The sequence below is a fragment of the Callospermophilus lateralis genome, unplaced genomic scaffold (assembly GCF_048772815.1).
Source record: "Callospermophilus lateralis isolate mCalLat2 unplaced genomic scaffold, mCalLat2.hap1 Scaffold_177, whole genome shotgun sequence".
Lineage (NCBI taxonomy): Eukaryota > Metazoa > Chordata > Mammalia > Rodentia > Sciuridae > Callospermophilus > Callospermophilus lateralis.
Genome location: NW_027512821.1, coordinates 562,312 through 574,657, shown reverse-complemented (window position 1 = coordinate 574,657; position 12,346 = coordinate 562,312). Strand labels below are relative to the sequence as shown.

The following is a 12,346-nucleotide window of genomic DNA, read 5'->3' as shown; positions in this document are numbered from 1 at the left end:
TAATAAAATATCTAATAATAGAGTGTTCCATGAAAAATAAAGAAATGGAACTGTCTTGAAAATTTTTAAAAATTGAAGTCACTGGTAAGTATTCACATATCAGGAGGCTGAGCAATGACCCTCTCATAGTAATCAGAGTTCCTTACTAGTGGTTACCACACTCTGGCATGCCACACTACATTCACAGGGCAGGGGCCAAGGGTAATGGGCAGGTATGACACCTCACCAAACTTCCTTGAGGAATGAGTACTCAGTGTCAAACTGCTGCAGTGACAAGATCACAAGTTTCAGGGCCAAGCCCTTCACTTCTACCCATAGGGCCTAGCAGTCATGGCTCATCAGCAGTCTGGAGAAGGCCAGCCCAGGAGGTGTCTTTTAAAGAGAACCAACTATGATCCATGCCCCCACCTGGCTGCGCAGCTTTCACCTATGACACTAAGGGCATCTGAACATGGGCATGCAACATGGGAACACAAATCATCAGCTGGAATTCAAGTAAGGGCACAGAGCACCAGGTCAGAACCAAGGGCCAGTGGGCACTCAGACAGGAAGAAGCCCAACCCAGAGCAGTTTTTATATACAAGGAGTGGCTGAGGCAAGCAGGACCTCCAGGGCCAATAGATGGCAGAAAGAAGACTTGCCCTAAATAAAAGAAGCCTTTATCTCCTTCTGAGATTCCAATGTCTCTCTTCCAGCTTTGGACCCTACCTGAGAGCCTTCTGACCCTTTAGGGCCCAGAGCAATGCCATTACATCTTGTAATCTGACTTCATGCTATCAAATGGAGTTAGCCACTGGCAACTCTCCTTCCCCTCAGTAGTTTTTCATTCTCTGCCATGGACCATATCCCATGGTGAAAACCCAGACATTCCCAGGCACATAGGACCTCAGCTATCCAGACCCCATTTTTTTTGGTACCAGGTAACAATGCAGGGGTTAAACCACTGAGCAATAACCCAGCCCTTCCTTTTAATTTTTATTTTGAGACAGGGTCTTGCTAAGATACTTAGGGCCTCCATAAGTTGTGAGGATGGATTTGAACTCTCAATCCTCTTGCATCAACCTCCCAATCCACTGGGATTACAGGTATGTGCCACTCTGCCTGGCTCCAGACCCCTTCTCTGGACCTGACCTTACTGACAAGCTTACCATTCCTACATCCAACCACACAGCAGACATCCAAACCTATCCAAAACAGATATTACCACTGTCTCCCAAACACATTGCTCCTTCTTGGGGTCTCCATGATGATTGCACAAAGCTGCAATGAGCTCAGGAAGGCTGTCCTCCACCTCCTGCCACACCTCCATGGAATTGATGATTAGCCCAGCCACACTGCCTTCTAACCATTTGCAGTTTGCACCATGCCAGAAGCTTCCTGACAGATCCCTCCTCTCAATGTCACTCTCTTACGCCACTGTCTTTTCATCACCAGCCATTAGGGCATGTCTACATACACTTTCCTTCATAGCTCCTCTCTGTGCAGTCAAGATCAAGCTCAAGGCTGTCCACAAGCCCCTCCACATGTCTCTCCACCTGTCCCATCTCCACAACCTGGCACTCACAGCCTGAATTTCAAGCTCTGTCAGCGGTCCCTTCCTAGACTCCTGCACAGATGCAGATTCAGACTCAACACCTGTGCATCAAGGAGGCCTCTGCCTCTGACATCTACCCAGCCAGCCCTCATGGCAAGGAGATGTCTTTTAAGGAGAACCGACTATGATGTATTCCCCCACCTGGCTGCACAGCTTTAACCTATGAGACTAAGGGCATCTGAATGGGAGGCATACTCATCCTTTACTCTTAGGCTGTCCAAGGATGAGAAGCAGGCCAATCACTTATATCCCAGGTGGGCCCAGTATTCTGGGAACTGAACGTTGTGCTTTGTGCTGCTCTCAGAATAGAGCTCTGCTCACAAACATGTGAGAGAGGCCAAAATGGACTTATCCTCATTGTGCCTAACATGGAAGGACATATGGGTTTCCCAAACTGAACAGTGCCTTAAACAGAGTTGAGACCTTCTGGCACTGGAGATAGAGGGCTCATGGGTGAAAGAGAAAAAGGAAAGGCTGTGGGGTAGTCACCTCTGTGAAGATGGCATGGTGCTCCAGGTCCACATTGTGAAGATGGGCCTGGAGGAAATCTGCAAAAGAGTGGTGCTGCTGCTTGTTTCAGTATTTGTGTGACAGTGCCTGCACCACAAATGAGCCCAGAGTGGAGGTGCTAAGCTGCACCACAGCATCTGGTGTGGCACAGTACAGTAAAATCAGCTTGGTCTCCTCAGACACCCTGTGGTTCATCTCCTCCATCAGGTCCCCAGGGCCCTGCCTCTTCACAGCCTGCAGTACCATGGAGGCATAGGCATCGGAATGGAAGCTGATAAAGACATCAGCAGGGCTGTACTTGTGCCCAGCAAGGAATTGATGGGCCTTCACATCAGCAAACTGCTCTGCCTACTGCATGAGCTCCTGCATGATGTTCTTTTGCCACCCCTGCAGCACTGAGCTGAGGTCCAGGTAGTGCCGGTTCATGAGGGGCATGGGGAACTGATCGTACACCATATTTTTCTCCTCAATGACAAGCAGGTGGAAGTCAGGGTGGACCCGACACTTGACATGATGGGTGGCAAGCCCAAGGTCCACATACTTCTGATCCCCGAGGTAGATGTAGTACTGGTTGAGCGCATCGTACAGGCTCTCCTAGAGGTGCTGCAGGTTCAGCAGCACCACCATCTTTCCTGTCTTCATGCAGATCTTCACCTGGTTGATGTTTCTTCAGATCTGGGTGTACTCCTGATCCCAGGGAAAACTGGAACCAAAGATGATCTCAGGCTACTGGTCCTCACTGAAGAATGACATCTGCAGGATCTGCAGGGCCATGTAGTTTTTGGTCAGTATGAGCAAGTAGCGGGATTCAGCTTCTTCCAGTTCCCCAACTCTGTTTGCTGAGTTCCAGGGTGCTGACTGACCTCTCCAACGCACCCGGCCGCAGGTAAATTGGCCATGAAGATGTCCAAAGCAGGGATGTCACCTTTGCCCCTGAAGTTCTGAAGGACTGCCTGTGCTATATCCTGTGGATAAGGCTTCTTGTTAGATGCTCTGGCAGTGGAAAAGACCATCTTGATGAGGCTATAATAGTTGTGAAGCCCAAAGAATTTCTTGTTATGCCTGCTGCACACTGTTTCATAGGCTTTGGCAAAAGGAGCAAAGTACTCTTGGACCCTGTCCTGCACCAGGCTGTCTGAAGAGCAGATCCCTCTGGCACTCTCTATGAGCTCCTTCTCACTGGGGCTGCCGTGGGACACAAACTACCCTGGTTCATCTTGGCAGGGTCAAGGGCCCAGTTGGAAATACCTATGAAGCCAACTTTTTGGTGGGGGTTAGGGTCACCTTCAATGCACCCATCTTCCAGCAGTGGGTGCACAGCCTTCAGGGGCATTTTTGGGGAATCTTCTGCCAAGCCAACCTCATCCAACACCACCACAGACACATACTGCTGCAGGTCCTTCCCCTGCTGAAAGTGAGCACACTGCTTGAAGGTGTTCATGATGCCCTGTGGGGTGCAGTGGGGGCTACACTGGAATGACACCAGGTGGACCTGCTTCAGGCTGTGGAATAGAGTGGAGTGTGAGGCCTTGCCCTGTATGGTATCTGCCATGATGGTCTTGGCAAAAGATTTGGAGCTGCCAGGCGTTCCCACCAGGAAGAGGGGTATCTTTAGCTCAGTGCAGATGATCATCATGAAGAAGTTCTCCTTCAGAGCCAGGTTCCTGGCTATGGTTTTTCGCAGAAGCATCTCACTCAGGAAAAGATCCTGTGCATGCCTGATCTCATTCAGGATGACCCTTCTGTCATCATATGGTTGTGGAAAATACCTGCAAATGGCTCTGCAGTAGGATTCCTTCTTCTTTATGGATTCATGGTAACAGACCCCCACATCCAGCACCAGAGACCAGAAGATGGGGTCTCTCCTGAAGTTATTTTTGCTGACACTGATCTCACAGATAAAGGTGTTCAGCTTCACCAATAGCATTTCGCTGCAGCCATGAAACCAAGTGAACACCTTCACACAGCACTCCACATTCCAGAGGCTGACAAAACTGCACTTACTTTCAGTGTTGCTCATGAACCTCTGAGAGGCAGAGAGCACTTCTGTGATCACATGAGTCTCATCCTCAATGATCCTGATGTAGTCCAACAGTCTCTGCACCATCTGCTGGATGTAGAGCTTTTCAGCAGTGCTATTTAGCTGCCCGAAATTTCACACTAGAGGAATCATCCTCAGGGGCAGGGCGTGGACATGGTACACCAGCTGTCTGAGGGGAATAGAGCACAGCCTGTCTGCTGTCTTCTCTGAACTGACCCTGTATCCCAAACCACCTGAGTCCAAATGGCAGATGGTCTACTGGGAGTGCTTCCTGTAAGAATTGCAGGCAGCTATGATGTATGTGCAAGCCTGAGTCCTCCTCCAGGGACTGGCCATCCACAGTCTAGTCACACAAGACTTCCTTAATACAGCTTATGGCTTCTGTTGTGTTGGCTTTGTCAATAAACAAGATGGAGTCTAACTGCTGTTGGTTCTTATTGGATAAGGAAGTTTTCTCAGCCTCTAAGTCTTTGGAGTGAATCAAAGCTGCAGTTGTTCCTCCATGGACCTTGACCCGTTTTATGGTCTTAGCCCAGGCATCAGCATGCTGCAGATCATTAAGGAGTTTAATGAGCCTGGTTTTCCCACAGCCAGTTTCTCCCATGATGATAGCTGGGATCCCACACCAGAACCGCATTAAAGTGGCCAGAATCTTGAGCCTGTTGTCCATTGTAAGATCATATGCTTCATCAGGGATAAGGGACTGAGGAATTCCTAGTAGCTGGCAGGAGTCTCAAGAGTTTCTCATGTCTGAGTAGGTTATCAAAGTCAACATTGAAGGAAACCCCCTGAAGTAACAACCCCCTGTACAGTTCTTCTGTCATGGCATCTTTCCTGATTATCTCCCCATTGAGATGGTTGATGGCATCAATGTTGCCATTCTCATTGGGCCAGAGATGGTACCTATGAATGTCATGGTCTCATGGTCACCATTGAAGAACACATATGGGTGAGGCTCTGACTCCCACCTCCTCCAGAGAGTGAATGGGGCAAGTTCTTCTTCATCAACCCCATCCATGGTGATTGTGTGCTTCCCTTGGCTTTGGTCAGAAGTATGAAGTGTTGGTGTAGCAAAGTCTCTTGCCATGACAATCATAAAGGGAACCACAAAGTTCTTGAAGCCCTGTAGTATATCTCCAGTAAAGTCTGCATTGCAGAACACAGAGGCCTCACAGTCCTTGAGCTGAGAGTTGAGGAACCAAACAAAGTTCTGGAGCTCAGACCAGGAGGGGTTTATGACCCCACAATATATTAGAAGGTGCTGGAGGCACTCCGCTGAGTCTTCTTGATATTGAAATGTGTCTAGGTTTTGTTTTGATGGAATCTTTTTAAATATTGGAAAGGTCTTTGGGAAGTAGCACTGCAGAACTTTCTCTCATCTATTCCAGGCTCTATGAAGCTCCTCTCCAGGCTCAGCTCCATAGCTGTCACTTCTTTGGAGGTTTGCAGGTAACTCTGGGGAAGATGTCAAAAAAACTGAACTGAGGGACATGTGGATTCTGCAAAGAAGAGACATAAATAGAAGTTACAATTTGTTTTCCTGAAAGACGCCCATATGTGTTAACCCTCCATGTGGTCTCCTGTGGATAGGCCTTTATGAAAACAGTCACTTGAATACATGTGGCTTTCTGCAGCCTCTTGTTCACAGAGGCTGGCATCTGCATGTTAGAGCATTACAGAAGCTCAACTATGGCAGCTGCATTATGAACCAGAAAGCTATTTCCCATCCTGTGGCTTCATCTCTCCACCATGCATGAACACATGTGCAACAAAAGGCACATTTTCACAGTTGAACTATATTTTTCAAGTTTTCATGCAGTCTCAGCTAACAGATTTCCATAAATGAAGTCTCAATGCCATCTTCACTAGCAGTAAGAGAGACAGTGGCCATCAACAGAGGAATTTCCCACACTCAGAATGCCTGGGATTCAACGCAGACATAGGACCAATCTGACAAATCCAGACAAATCCAAGATACTATCAATCAACACGAGAGTATCATCATTATAGATATCATTAAGATTTAAGTCCAAGCATGCATTTTCCCTTACATGTACTCATAGCTCCCCTAAGGTGAAAGTGGAAAACAATCAAGATGTGTCAACCCAGGCTACAGGCCACAGAATCAAATGCCTTGTGTAAATACCAGCTTTGTAGACCTTTTTGGCAGTACTGAGTTTCCTTCTGGAATTTCAATGATATATAAATGGAATGGGTTCTGAAGCCACATTTTTTCACTTATATCCATTAGGTATTGCAAAATGAGGATTTTGAAAAGCAAGACCCAAGTTCCAGTCTGTTCCTAAAGACATAGAAGCATGGGTTTGAAAATACACAATTGCCAACCATTCTTCCCAAACCCCAGCACCCTCCTGTCTTCTTCCTTGAGAGAAGGGTACTGACTACAGGCAAGTGAAGAAGGAAGGGACTCTTCATACAAGGAGAAGCAGATGGGGCCCTGGGAATGTGAGACTTCTGATGTAGCCATTCAGTTGCAATGTGGGCACTTACCAAAGCAGTCACATCAAAGTGGAATATCATGGGTGTTTTCCAATACTGAGCATCCCAGAAAGAAAGCAGGGAGACCAGGACCTGGCCCTCATCCACCTGAGAGTCAGTCAACTGAACAATCTTTAAAGGCACCTTTTCACTGATGAATTTCTTTTTCAGTTTTTCATGCAGTCTCTTCACATAGAGAGATTTCCATGTAATGTTAAAACAAGGAAATTAGATCCTAAGCCTCTGGATCCAAGAAGAATAGATTCAGATATATTAGAACTTACTTCTCTGCCAAGAGCAGTGGCACATGCGTATAATCCCAGGAGCTTGGGATGCCAAGATAGGATCATTATAAGTTCAAGGCCAGCCTCAGTAACCTAGTAAGGCCGCAAACAACTTAGTGAGACCATATCTCAAAATATAAAATAAAAAAGGCTGGGGTAGAGCACCTCTGGGGTTAATCCCCAGTTAAAAATTTTTTAAAAAGTTACTTCTCTGTATAAAATTTAAAACTGATGCAACAGAACATCATATTAGAGAACAACTCCACCATGAAGCCAGAGTCCCGAGCTGTCACCCACCCAGCATCCTCACATTCTCCATGATGACAGTGATGGAAGTGTAATAAAGTAAAAGCATAGGCATGTTCCTTGGGGGACGAGAGATCAGGTTGTGTATGGAAAGGGCACAGTGATGCTCACAGGTTGAAGTCAACAGAATGGAAGTCACCATGTCTTTCCAAGGAAACATAACAGTGACTAAAGGGAAGGTACAAAGGCACTCTTCTCCTGGAGCCAGAGCAGCTGTGCCTCTTCTGCTCACACCAACACTGTTATGCTCGAATTTAGGACCCCCCAAAAACCACCAGAGACCAAGATCGATATAAACAGCAAAGAGGTGTTTATTGCGAGCTAGCTCGGTCCTCTGCATGTACACAGCAACTGGTGACACTGAAAGGCCCCAAGCCCAGGGTTTGCAGCAGTTTTATACATTCTTTGGAGAAGGCAGGGACCCCCACGTACATCATAGCATCTCTTAGCAAATCATCACACACCGTGGGAAAATCAAATAACAACTCTAAAACATGATTAGCACATTCACTGGCAGGAACAAGTTGGGTAGGGGTGATTGGTAACTACAAAAGGGGGATTCATTTGAACTGATTGGTTTAAGCCAAGAGGGGTGTTCATGCTGAATTTCATGGTTTTCCAACACCATAAACTACTGGGAGGGTCATCTGGCACCCCAGGTATTTCCCTGTTTCATGCTGATTGGTGGCTGCTAGGAGGTTACTATGGGTCTCCACCTGGAGGTTACTATGGGTCTCAGCCTGACTGAGTCAGGGAAACCTGGCACAGCAGATCTCTCCTGTTATTTGTAGATAAACCACTTAGCAGGGTGGGAATGTGCCTAGGAGCGCTCTGTGGGTCTTTCCAAGGACAAAGGTCATGTCCCTTCCTTGGACAGGCTTTGCTCTGAGATAGAGCTGGTTTTTCAACACAACCTGGAAAAGGTCAAAGGAGGTTATGCAGGGAAAAAGTGTAGAGAAGTCCACACAAGGAGAGGAGCAGGGCACCCAGGAATTGCAACCTGGGTGGAGAAAAAATCTAGGGGATGCACTGATTGCAGGGAGTCAGACCCTCCTGAGACTCACTTTCCCACCTGCAGAGGGGTGTCATCTGAGGTGCCCACTGCTACAGAAGCAGGGGTCACTTGGAAGCCCTGAGAAACTGCCTGCCCACCCCAGGGCTCTCATTATTCCTGCTCTCTCCAAGGCCACAATCCCCACACACATCTGGTCTCTGAACACAGCTGCCACTAACAAGGTCTGTACTGGGACCTGGTAGTGATGTGCCAAGTAGGCCTGGATGGCACAGAAGGGTGCTTGGGGGATGAGGTGGACTTTGTGCTGGCTGAAAGCTGAGGGCAGGGAACAGCACTCCTGTGATGTCACATACCATCACCAGCTGGTAGTCCTCCCAGGGACACTGTGTGCACAGGCTATGGAATAGGGCCTTTGCCTGGCAGGCCATTTTGTAGCCCAACTAGTCTGTGAATAACAGGCTGCAGATCTTTTGCCCTCAGGAAACTGGAGCCAGGCCATGGTGCAAGAGCAGGGCCACCTCCTCAAACATGGTCCCTGGGGTACAGAGTAGCACCTCATTGAAGGTGGGGCAGGTGATGGACTGGGGCCTGCATGTAGATGGCCAGGGCAGCCAACAGCACCTCAGAGGGGCCACACATGACAAGGTTGGGCTGGCCAGCCTGAAGGCCCTCAGGGAGAGACCGCTCCATGGGAGGCCCACCCATCCTGGCCAGGTGAGCCAGACAATAGCCCAGGGCCTCCAGGTCCAGGTAGCCAGGCAGAAAGACTCTCATGCTTTCCAAGAACTGTTCCATGATAGCCCTCAGCTTGGTCACCAGGCTGATCTTAGAGGATTGCAATGGTGGTAATTCTTCCATCACTGTCCTCACACAGTGTCTGGTGGCCTCCTTGAACCCCTCAATGTTCCTTATGATGTCAGCTGGGGTGCAGTTGTCTTTGATGAAGGACAGAATCATGAGGGCAGCTTTGCTGGGACTCTGCTTCCTGAGCTCCGTGCTCAGGTGGACCAGCCGCTCAGCCATGTAGAAGTTGAGGTAGAAGTGCTCCCTGTAATTCCTGCTCACTAGCTCCTTCCAGTCATCCAGGAAGTGCTCCATCTGCCTACAGAGGGCTTCCAGCAGCTGGGTGACATCCCCACTCTCTGTCAGCTGGCTTACCAATTCCAAGTGGAAGTCCATGCAGATGGAGATGCCATTCCTGGGGCAGCAGTAGACCTCGGCAGTCCAGGTTTGGAACAGCAAGTTTCTCACAGAATATAGGTTCAGGAAGGTTTGCACAAGCCACTGCACATGGCAGAATAACTGGGGGGAACAGAGGTATAAGGCAGATGTCACAGTGAGCTACTGCAGGGGGACATACCAATCTAGACACACAGGAGTTCTACTTCAAGCGGCTTGGGTTCACTCCTCCCATAGGGTCACTGGGAAACATGATGAGCCTAGGGAGAGGGCAGCCACCTTCAGGAAGAGATCAGGTAGCAGATAAGAATGTAGACTGTGGGCTGGGCTATGCTCAGTGGTAGAGCACTTGCTTAGTATGTGCTAGGCCCTGGTTTTCTATCCAGCACTGGGGAAAAAATGTCAATTGTAAAGTGCAAATAAACTGTAAGAAAAGAACCATTACATGAGATAGAGACTATTATATAAATCAATAACCTGTGTCAACGTTTACTTCAGTTTTTTTAGTACTGGAGATTGAATCCAGGGTAGTCTACCACTGAGCTATGTTTCCAGCCCTTTTTATTTTGAGACAAGATCTCACTAAGTTGCTGAGGCTGGCCTTTAACTTGCAATCCTCCTGTGTCAACCTCCTGAGTTGCTGGAGTTACAGGAATGTGCCATGACACCTGGCTTGTTTACTTTAGTTTTGATGAAGAGTGCCCATTAGAATCTTGAGATGTTTGATTTTACAAATTTACAGAGTAAATGAAGCCATTCATACTTTTTCTTAAGGAGTATCTACCTGATCACCTCCTGTTAAATGCAGTGGATTGACCAACAGTAATGAGATCTTTCTGATGCTGTTAAGGAGGAGCTGATGCCTCCAAGGTCTGTCCCACCTCAGATATGGCTCCAGGCAAGGTGCACCCTGCAGACCCATGAGCTACACTCTCTGGAGCCACCCTGTCCACCAGAGGCCAACCCCTGCCTGTTTCCTTTTGCAGGCAGTGGGGCAGTGAGCATGCCCAGCCTGAGGCAACAGGGGCACCTGCTCACCTCAGAAAACCTCTTCACTTCCATTCTCTTGTGGTCTTTCTTTCCAGACATCAGCATCAGCTTATTTAAAAAATCCTTCAGGTCTTCCAATGTATAGGAGCGATCTGGCTCCAGGCCACTGTGACCCCCAGGGAGGATCAGGTGCAGGATGGCATCTGGGGAGATCTAGGATGCAGAACATGTTTAGAAGCAATTTTCTGGTGGCTGAAACCCTGACTCTGCAACAGGCCAGTGCGCGCCACCAACACCATACCTAGAATCTGGGAGGGCTCACCTTCTGGTTGCCTGTGGATGCCCTGATCTCATTGATGCCTCTTCTGTTGATTACTGTGGCCAGGGACAGGGAAGAGAGCTTGATGGACCCATGGCTTTCCTTCACTGTCTTCAGCCAATCCAAGTTTCTGGCAGAATCTCACTCTTGGGACAAAAGCAGAGAACATGGACCAAAGTTTGAATGACTGTCTTCCTTCCTGTCCTCCTCATGCCCCTGCTGGGCAAACTCCAGCCACCCTCTTCCAGGACTCTAGGCATAACTTCTTGCCCATTTCCTGAGGTTGCCTCAGGTACCCCTTTCTGGTACCCCAGGACACTGACCACTCATTGTGACTGAAATGGTGCCAGGTTCCTAGCTGACACTGGAATGCACATGGCCTGTACTTATGGATGATTGGTTAGATGACTACAGGCTATGCCCTCTGGTGGCAGGCCACCATCCTCCTGGGTTCCCAGAACAAAAACCCTCTGAGGAGAAAAGCCTGACTGAACAGGATCCCTAAGTTCTTAATGTCCTGCCATGGTCCCTGAGTATGACCAAAAAACTTAGAAAAATTTTAAGAGAATATGAGCTTCTAGCAGGCAAACTGCAAATTGCTCTCTCTGTCCATCTCCCTACCCTTCAACCACATGCAGGACCAGCTGTCTCAAGGCCAGTGCAGGTCTCTGGACATCTTTGCTCATTGGGTGAGTTACGGAGTGAAGATTAACTCAGACTCTGGTATAGACAATTTACTTAAATGTTCATATTTTTCTGATAAAAAATTAGTCAATATCAATTGTTAAAAATACCCAAAAGTAATGAAATAAAAGACAATTACTACCATTCAGAGAACCACTGTAACCCTCTTTTAAACTTCCTATTGTGCTGTTTTCACACTTGTATTGTAGGGTGGAGACTGCTCTTGATATGCAGTTCCATAGCTCTCTTCCAACCCAAGACAAAGAAAGCATTTCCATTCATGAAGAAAAGCTGGTTTTCAACATCAGTTTAAATGGCTGCCTGTGTGGCCTCAAAGCACAGAAGTTCCCCAGGGTTGCAAGATCACCATGTATTGGAACAAGGAACAAGACTCACCAGCTTACTGGGAAGGTGAGGATCATTTTGCAGAGCCTTCCAGAGTTCTTTCAGCAGTTCCATGAACTCACCGAAGCTTGCCTTCTTGTCCAGCTTATACAGCAGGAACGCATAGCCCTGCACAGCATCATGGAAGCAGACCACCCAGTCCACATCAATGTCATTTTCTTCAGCCAAGATGAAGGCAAGGTCCACAAACACCTGGAGCTCAATGATGCCTGGGACAGAAAGGGGACTTGCAGAGGACCACTTCAGGATGTTGCACAACTCATACCTGGGGCATGATCTTTAGTGAGGCAAGGCCATCAATAGACACTAAGTAAACATCTAGGGCCTACTCCCACTTCCTTCCTTCAGTTAGGACTCCAGGATACCTTGTCTTTTGCAGGATATGATGACACCACTGATCAACATCTAACCTCTACCAAATAATTCCCAGGCACTGTACTAGGCTTGTGTGCACCTTATTTTCTTTAATTCACAAACATCATCACTTAAACAAAAACAGGTTAAGTTGGTAAATAATATG

General features: G+C 47.8%; 1 pseudogene; it reads right to left on the bottom strand.

Annotated features, from left to right (window-relative positions):
• Positions 1-222: 222 nt before the first annotated feature.
• Positions 223-12,346, bottom strand: part of LOC143388266 (E3 ubiquitin-protein ligase RNF213-like) — a 131,681-nt pseudogene continuing 119,557 nt past the window's right edge.